At 41.9% G+C, this 10000-nt stretch overlaps 1 protein-coding gene across 2 annotated transcripts in view; it reads left to right on the top strand.

Annotated features, from left to right (window-relative positions):
* The window catches only part of LOC135530641 (ubiquitin-like modifier-activating enzyme 6), a 23015-nt gene that overhangs the window by 1533 nt on the left and 11482 nt on the right, over positions 1-10000 (top strand). For both annotated transcript variants that reach the window (XM_064958925.1, XM_064958926.1), the window contains exon 2: positions 3776-3845. The gene's annotated coding sequence lies outside the window, so the exon portion shown is untranslated. The remainder of the gene's footprint in view (positions 1-3775; positions 3846-10000) is intronic.

Below are 10000 nucleotides of genomic sequence, written 5' to 3'. Positions count from 1 at the left end.
ACCACTAGGCTACCTGCCTCCCACCGAACCACTACACTCTAACCACTAGGCTACCTAACTGCCACCTCTACACTCTAACCACTAGGCTACCTGCCCTCTAAACTCTAACCACTAGGCTACCTGCCGCCTCTACACTCTAACCACTAGACTACCTGCCTCCTCTACACTCTAACCACTAGGCTACCTGCCACCTCTACACTCTAACCACTAGGCTACCTAACTCCCTCTACACCCCAACCACTAGTCCTCCTCTACACTCTAACCACAAGGCTACCTGCCTCCACTACACTATAACCACTAGGCGACCTGCCTCCTCTACACTCTAACCACTAGGCGACCTGCCTCCTCTACACTCTAACCACTAGGCTACCTGCCTCCTCTACACTCTAACCACTAGGGTACCTAACTCCTCTACACTCTAACACCAAGGCTACCTGCCTCCTCTACACTCTAACCACTAGGCTACCTGCCTCCTCTACACTCTAACCACTAGGCTACCTGCCTCCTCTACACTCTAACCACTAGGCTACCTGCCTCCCTCTACACTCTAACCACTAGGCTACCTAACTCTCTACACTCTAACCACTAGGCTACCTGCCTCCTCTACACTCTAACCACTAGGCTACCTGCCGCCTCTACACTCTAACCACTAGGCTACCTACCTCCTCTACACTCTAACCACTAGGCTACCTGCCTCCTCTACACTCTAACCACTAGGCTACCTGCCTCCTCTACACTCTAACCACTAGGCTACCTACCTCCTCTACACTCTAACCACTAGGCTACCTGCCTCTTACACTCTAACCACTAGGCTACCTGCCTCCTCTAACCACTAGGTCTACCTGCCTCCTCTACACTCTAACCACTAGGCTACCTGCCTCCTCTACACTCTAACCACTAGGCTACCTACCGCCCAGACACCATCTAACCACTAGGCTACCTGCCGCCCAGAGAACCATCTAATGAGGAACATGTAATTTATCAGAAACATTCTTACGAGAGTTTGAAAATAACATGAATTTAGTTTTGCCCCATGTTAAGCATCAGTTTTAAATTCTCTCTAGATTGACCTGTTGGTGACCCCTGCTCTACAGCCCTCTCTAGATTGACCTGTTGGTGACCCCTGCTCTACACCGCTCTATAGATTGACCTGTTGTTTACCCCTGCTCTACACCTCTCTAGATTGACCTTTTGGTTACCCCTGATCTACACCTCTCTCTAGATTGACCTGTTGGTGACCCCTGCTCTACCTCCCCCTGATCTCTAGATTGACCTGTTGGTGACCCTGATCTACACCTCTCTCTAGATTGACCTGTTGGTGACCCCTGCTCTACACCTCTCTCTAGATTGACCTGTTGGTGACCCCTGCTCTACACCTCTCTCTAGATTGACCTCCCCTGATCTCTAGATTGACCTGTTGGTGACCCCTGCTCTACATCCTCTCTCTTGGTGATTGACCTGTTGGTGACCCCTGATCTACACCTCTCTAGATTGACCTGTTGGTGACCCCTGCTCTACATCTCTCTCTAGATTTACCTGTTGGTGACCCCTGACCTGTTGGTGACAGCCTGCTACCTCTAGATTGACCTGTTGGTGACCCCTGATCTACACCTCTCTCTAGATTGACCTGTTGGTGACCCCTGATCTACATCCCTCTCTAGATTGACCTGTTGGTGACCCTGTTGATTTACCTGTTGGTGACAGCCCTCTCTAGATTGACCTGTTGGTGACCCCTGCTCTACACCTCTCTAGATTGACCTATTGGTTACCCCTGATCTACACCTCTCTAGATTGACTAGATTGATTGACCTGTTGGTGACCCCTGCTCTACATCTCTCTCTAGATTTACCTGTTGGTGACCCCTGATGTTGGTGACCCCTACACCTCTCTCTAGATTGACCTGTTGGTGACCCCTGCTCTACACCCATGCTCTCTAGATTGACCTGTTGGTGACCCCTGATCTACACCTCTCTAGATTGACCTGTTGGTGACCCCTGATCTACACCTCTCTCTAGATTGACCTGTTGGTGACCCCTGCTCTACACCTCTCTAGATTTACTTGACCCCTACCTGTTGGTGACCCCTGCTCTACACCTCTCTCTAGATTGACCTGTTGGTGACCCCTGATCTACACCTCTCTCTAGATTGACCTGTTGGTGACCCCTGCGCTGATTTACCTGTTGGTGACCCCTGACCTGTTGGTGACCCCTGCTCTACCTCTCTCTAGATTGACCTGTTGGTGACCCCTGATCTACACCTCTCTCTAGATTGACCTGTTGGTGACCCATGATCTACACCTCTCTCTAGATTGACCTGTTGGTGACCCTTGCTCTACACCTCTCTCTAGATTGACCTGTTGGTGACCCCTGCTCTACAGCCCTCTCTAGATTGACCTGTTGGTGACCCCTGCTCTACACTCTCTAGATTTACTTGTTGGTGACCCCTGACCTGTTGGTGACCCTGCTCTACCCTCTCTCTAGATTGACCTATTGGTGACCCCTGATCTACACCTCTCTAGATTGACCTGTTGGTGACCCCTGCGCTCTCTCTAGATTGACACCCCCTCCTCTAGATTGACCTGTTGGTGACCCCTGCTCTACACCTCTCTAGATTGACCTATTGGTGACCCCTGATCTACCCTGATTGACTACACCTCTCACCTCTAGATTGACCTGTTGGTGACCCCTGCTCTACAGCCTCTCTAGATTGACCTGTTGATTACCCCTGACAGCCCTCTGACCTGTTGGTGACCCCTGCTCTACACCTCTCTAGATTGACCTATTGGTTACCCCTGATCTACACCTCTCTCTAGATTGACCTGTTGGTGACCCCTGCTCTACACCTCTCTCTAGATTGACCTGTTGGTGACCCCTGCTCTACATCTCTCTAGATTTACCTGTTGGTGACCCCTGACCTGTTGGTGACCCCTGCTCTACACCTCTCTAGATTGACCTGTTGGTGACCCCTGATCTACCCTCTCTAGATTGACCTGTTGGTGACCCCTGCTCTACCCTCTCTCTAGATTGACCTGTTGGTGACCCCTGCTCTACATCTCTCTCTAGATTTACCTGTTGGTGACCCCTGACCTGTTGGTGACCCCTGCTCTACAGTCCTCTCTAGATTTACCTGTTGGTGACCCCTGACCTGTTGGTGACCCCTGATCTACCTCTCTCTCTAGATTGACCTGTTGGTGACCCCTGATCTACACCTCTCTCTAGATTGACCTGTTGGTGACCCCTGCTCTACACCTCTCTCTAGATTGACCTGTTGGTGACCCCTGCTCTACACCTCTCTCTAGATTGACCCCTGACCTTTGGTGACCCTGCTCTACCCCTCTCTAGATTGACCTATTGGTGACCCCTGATCTACACCTCTCTCTAGATTGACCTGTTGGTGACCCCTGCTCTACAGCCCTCTCTAGATTGACCTGTTGGTGACCCCTGCTCTACACCTCTCTACACTTCTCTCTAGATTGACCTGTTGGTGACCCTGCTGACAGCCCTCTCTAGATTGACCTGTGACCCCTGCTCTACACCTCTCTCTAGATTGACCTGTTGGATTGACCTGTTGGCCCCCGCTGTACACCTCTCTCTTGATTGACCTGTTGGTGACCCCTGCTCTACAGCCCTCTCTAGATTGACCTGTTGGCGACCCCCGCTGTACACCTCTCTTTGATTGACCTGTTGGTGACCCCCTGACAGCTGATTGACCTGTGACCTCCCATTGACCTCCCCTGACCTTTTGTTATTTCTCATTTCCCTCTGTTTCCCATCAGACACTCCAGTTTTGTCGTGAGCGCAGCTCGGCTTTATGCTGAAATCTACAACATCCCCTACTCAGAGAAGGTACACACACACACATTCTCTCTATATCTCTATATCCATATATATCTCTGACTATCTCTATTTCACACTATCTCCATTTCACCATCTCTATTTCATTGTCTCACTACCTATTTCTCTATCTCTCTATTTCAATATCTCTCTATCACTCTCTATTTCAATATCTCTCTATTTCAATATCTCTCTTTCAATATCTCTCTATTTCAATATTTCTCTATACCACTCTCTATTTCAATATCTCTTTCAATATCTCTCTCTCTATTTCAATTTCTCTCTATTTCACTATCTCTCTATCACTCTCTATTTCACTATCTCTATTTCACTCTCTATTTCACTATCTCTCTATCTCTCCTCTGTATAGAGTATGAATAAGTTACTATTGGAGCTGGGTATTACCAGAGACCATACCATATTATCACCATACCATATTATCACCATACCATATTACCACCATACCATATTACCACCATACCATATTACCACCATACCATATTATCACCATACTGAGAGACCTCACCGTACCATATTACCACCATACCATATTACCACCATACCATATTACCACCATACCATATTATCACCATACTGAGAGACCTCACCATACCATATTATCACCATGCCATATTACCACCATGCCATATTATCACCATACCATATTACCACCATACCATATTACCACCATACCATATTATCACCATACCATATTATCACCATACCATATTATCACCATACCATATTATCACCATACCATATTACCACCATACCATATTATCACCATACCATATTACCACCATACCATATTATCACCATACTGAGAGACCTCACCGTACCATATTACCACTATTCCATATTATCACCATACCATATTATCACCATACTGAGAGACCTCACCATACCATATTATCACCATACTGAGAGACCTCACCGTACCATATTACCACTATTCCATATTATCACCATACCATATTATCACCATACTGAGAGACCTCACCATACCATATTATCACCATACTGAGAGACCTCACCATACCATATTACCACCATACCATATTATCACCATACCATATTACCACCATACCATATTATCATCATACCATATTATCACCATACCATATTATCACCATACCATATTATCACCATACCATATTATCACCATACCATGTTACCACCACACCATATTATCACCATACCATATTTTCACCATACCATATTATCACCATACCATATTATCACCATACCATATTATCACCATACCATGTTACCACCACACCATATTATCACCATACCATATTATCACCATACCATATTATCACCATACCATATTATCACCATACCATATTATCACCATACCATATTACCACCATACCATATTATCACCATACCATATTATCACCATACCAGAGACCACCATACCATATTATCACCATACCATATTATCACCATACCATATTATCACCATACCATATTATCACCATACCATATTATCACCATACCATATTACCACCATACCATTATCACCATACCATATTACCACCATACCATATTATCACCATACCATATTATCACCATACCATATTATCACCATACTGAGAGACCTCACCATATTATCACCATACTGAGAGACCTCACCATACCATATTATCACCATGCCATATTACCACCATGCCATATTATCACCATACCATATTACCACCATACCATTTACCACCATACCATATTATCACCATACCATATTATCACCATACCATATTATCACCATACCATATTATCACCATACCATATTACCACCATACCATATTACCACCATACCATATTACCACCATACCATATTATCACCATACTGAGAGACCTCACCGTACCATATTACCACTATTCCATATTATCACCATACCATATTATCACCATACTGAGAGACCTCACCATACCATATTATCACCATATTATCACCAATCACCGTACCATATTACCACTATTCCATATTATCACCATACCATATTATCACCATACTGAGAGACCTCACCATACCATATTATCACCATACTGAGAGACCTCACCATACCATATTATCACCATACCATATTATCACCATACCATATTATCACCATACTGAGAGACCTCACCATACCATATTATAACCATACTGAGAGACCTCACCATACCATACTATCACCATACCATATTATCACCATACCATATTACCACCATACCATATTATCATCATACCATATTATCACCATACCATATTATCACCATACCATATTATCACCATACCATATTACCACCATACCATATTATCACCATACCATATTTTCACCATACCATATTATCACCATACCATATTATCACCATACCATATTATCACCATACCATGTTACCACCACACCATATTATCACCATACCATATTATCACCATACCATATTATCACCATACCATATTATCACCATACCATATTATCACCATACCATATTACCACCATACCATATTATCACCATACCATATTATCACCATACTGAGAGACCTCACCATACCATATTATCAACATACCATATTATCACCATACCATATTATCACCATACCATATTATCACCATACCATATTATCACCATACCATATTATCACCATACCATATTATCACCATACCATATTACCACCATACCATATTATCACCATACCATATTATCACCATACTATATTATCACCATACCATATTATCACCATACTGAGAGACCTCACCATACCATATTATCACCATACCATATTATCACCACACCATATTATCACCATACCATATTATCACCATACTGAGAGATCTCACCATACCATATTACCACCATACCATATTATCACCACACCATATTACCACCATACCATATTATCACCACACCATATTACCACCATACCATATTATCACCATACCATATCACCATACCATATTATCACCATACTGAGACCTCACCATATTATCACCATACCATAGTATCACCATACCATATTATCACCATACCATAGTATCACCATACCATATTATCACCATACTGAGAGACCTCACCATACCATATTACCACCATACCATATTATCACCATACCATATTACCACCATACCATATTATCACCATACCATAGTATCACCATACCATATTATCACCATACCATATTATCACCATACTGAGAGACCTCACCATACCATATTATCACCATACCATAATATCACCATACTGGAGAGACCTCCCCATACCATATTATCACCATACCATGTTATCACCATACCATATTATCACCATACCATATTATCACCATACCATATTATCACCATACTGAGAGACCTCACCATACCATATTATCACCATACCATAATATCACCATACTGAGAGACCTCACCATACCATATTATCACCATACCATATTACCACCATACCATATTATCACCATACCATATTACCACCATACCATATTATCACTATACCATATTATCACCATACCCTATTATCATCATACCATATTATCACCATACCCTATTATCAGCATACCATATTATCACCATACCATATTACCATATTATCACCATACCATATTATCACCATACCATATTATCACCATACCATATTATCACCATACCATTTTACCACCATACCATATTATCACCATACTGAGAGACCTCACCATACCATATTATCACCATACCATATTATCACCATACCATATTATCACCATACTGAGGGACCTCACCATACCATATTATCACCATACAACATTACCAGGGACCTCACCATACGATATGTAATGAATTACAGGGACCTCACCATACCACATTATCACCATACGATATGTAATGAATTACCAGGGACCTCACCATACCATATGTAATGAATTACCAGGGACCTCTCACCATACCATATGTAATGAATTACCAGGGACCTCACCATACCATATGTAATGAATTACCAGGGACCTCACCATACCATACTATCACGATACCATATGTAATGAATTACCAGGGACCTCACCATATGATATGTTAATGAGTTACCAGGGACCTCACCATACCATATGTAATGAATTACCAGGGACCTCACCATACGATATGTAATGATTTACCAGGGACCTCACCATACCACATTATCACCATACGATATGTAATGAATTACCAGGGACCTCACCATACGATATTATCACCATACCACATGTAATGAATTACCAGGGACGTCACCATACGATATGTAATGAATTACCAGGGACCTCACCATACGATAGGTAATGAATTACCAGGGACCTCACCATACCATATGTAATGAATTACCAGGGACCTCACCATACCACATTATCACCATACCATATGTAATGAATTACCAGGGACCTCACCATACGATATGTAATGAATTACCAGGGACCTCACCATACCATATTATCACCATACCATATGTAATGAATTACCAGGGACCTCACCATACCACATTATCACCATACCATATGTAATGAATTACCAGGGACCTCACCATACCACATTATCACCATACCATATGTAATGAATTACTAGGGACCTCACCATACCATATGTAATGAATTACCAGGGACCTCACCATACCATATCTAATGAATTACCAGGGACCTCACCATACCATATTATCACCATTCCATATTACCACCATACCATATTATCACCATACCATATTATCACCATACCATGTTACCACCACACCATATTATCACCATACCATATTATCACCATACTGAGAGACCTCACCATACCATATTATCACCATACCATATTATCACCATACCATATTATCACCATACCATAGTATCACCATACCATATTACCACCATACCATATTATCACCATACCATATTATCACCATACCATATTACCACCATACCATATTATCACCATACCATATTACCACCATACCATATTATCACCATACCATATTATCACCATACCATATTATCACCATACTGAGAGACCTCACCATATTATCACCATACTGAGAGACCTCACCATACCATATTATCACCATACCATAATATCACCACACCATATTATCACCATACCATATTATCACCATACTGAGAGATCTCACCATACCATATTACCACCATACCATATTATCACCACACCATATTATCACCATACCATATTACCACCATACCATATTATCACCACACCATATTACCACCATACCATATTATCACCATAACATATTATCACCATACCATATTATCACCATACCATAATATCACCATACTGAGAGACCTCACCATATTATCACCATACCATAGTATCACCATACCATATTATCACCATACCATATTATCACCATACCATAGTATCACCATACCATATTATCACCATACCATATTATCACCATACTGAGAGACTTCACCATACCATATTACCACCATACCATATTATCACCATACCATATTATCACCATACCATAGTATCACCATACCATATTATCACCATACCATATTATCACCATACTGAGAGACCTCACCATACCATATTACCACCATACCATATTATCACCATACCATATTATCACCATACCATAATATCACCATACTGAGAGACCTCACCATACCATATTATCACCATACCATGTTATCACCATACCATAATATCACCATACTGAGAGACCTCACCATACCATATTACCACCATACCATATTATCACCATACCATATTACCACCATACCATATTATCATCATACCATATTACCACCATACCATGTTACCACCATACCATATTATCACCATACCATATTATCACCATACCATATTACCACCATACCATATTACCACCATACCATATTACCACCATAGCATATTATCGCTATACCATATTATCACCATACCATATTATCACCATACCATATTACCACCATACCATATTACCACCATAGCATATTATCGCTATACCATATTATCACCATACCCTATTATCAGCATACCATATTATCACCATACCATATTACCATATTATCACCATACCATATTATCACCATACCATATTATCACCATACCATATTATCACCATACCATATTACCACCATACCATATTATCACCATACTGAGAGACCTCACCATACCATATTATCACCATACCATATTATCACCATACCATATTATCACCATACTGAGGGACCTCACCATACC

This window comes from Oncorhynchus masou, unplaced genomic scaffold, assembly GCF_036934945.1.
Source record: "Oncorhynchus masou masou isolate Uvic2021 unplaced genomic scaffold, UVic_Omas_1.1 unplaced_scaffold_1404, whole genome shotgun sequence".
Classification (NCBI taxonomy): Eukaryota; Metazoa; Chordata; class Actinopteri; order Salmoniformes; family Salmonidae; genus Oncorhynchus; species Oncorhynchus masou.
This window is presented reverse-complemented; position numbering and strand designations above follow the sequence as displayed.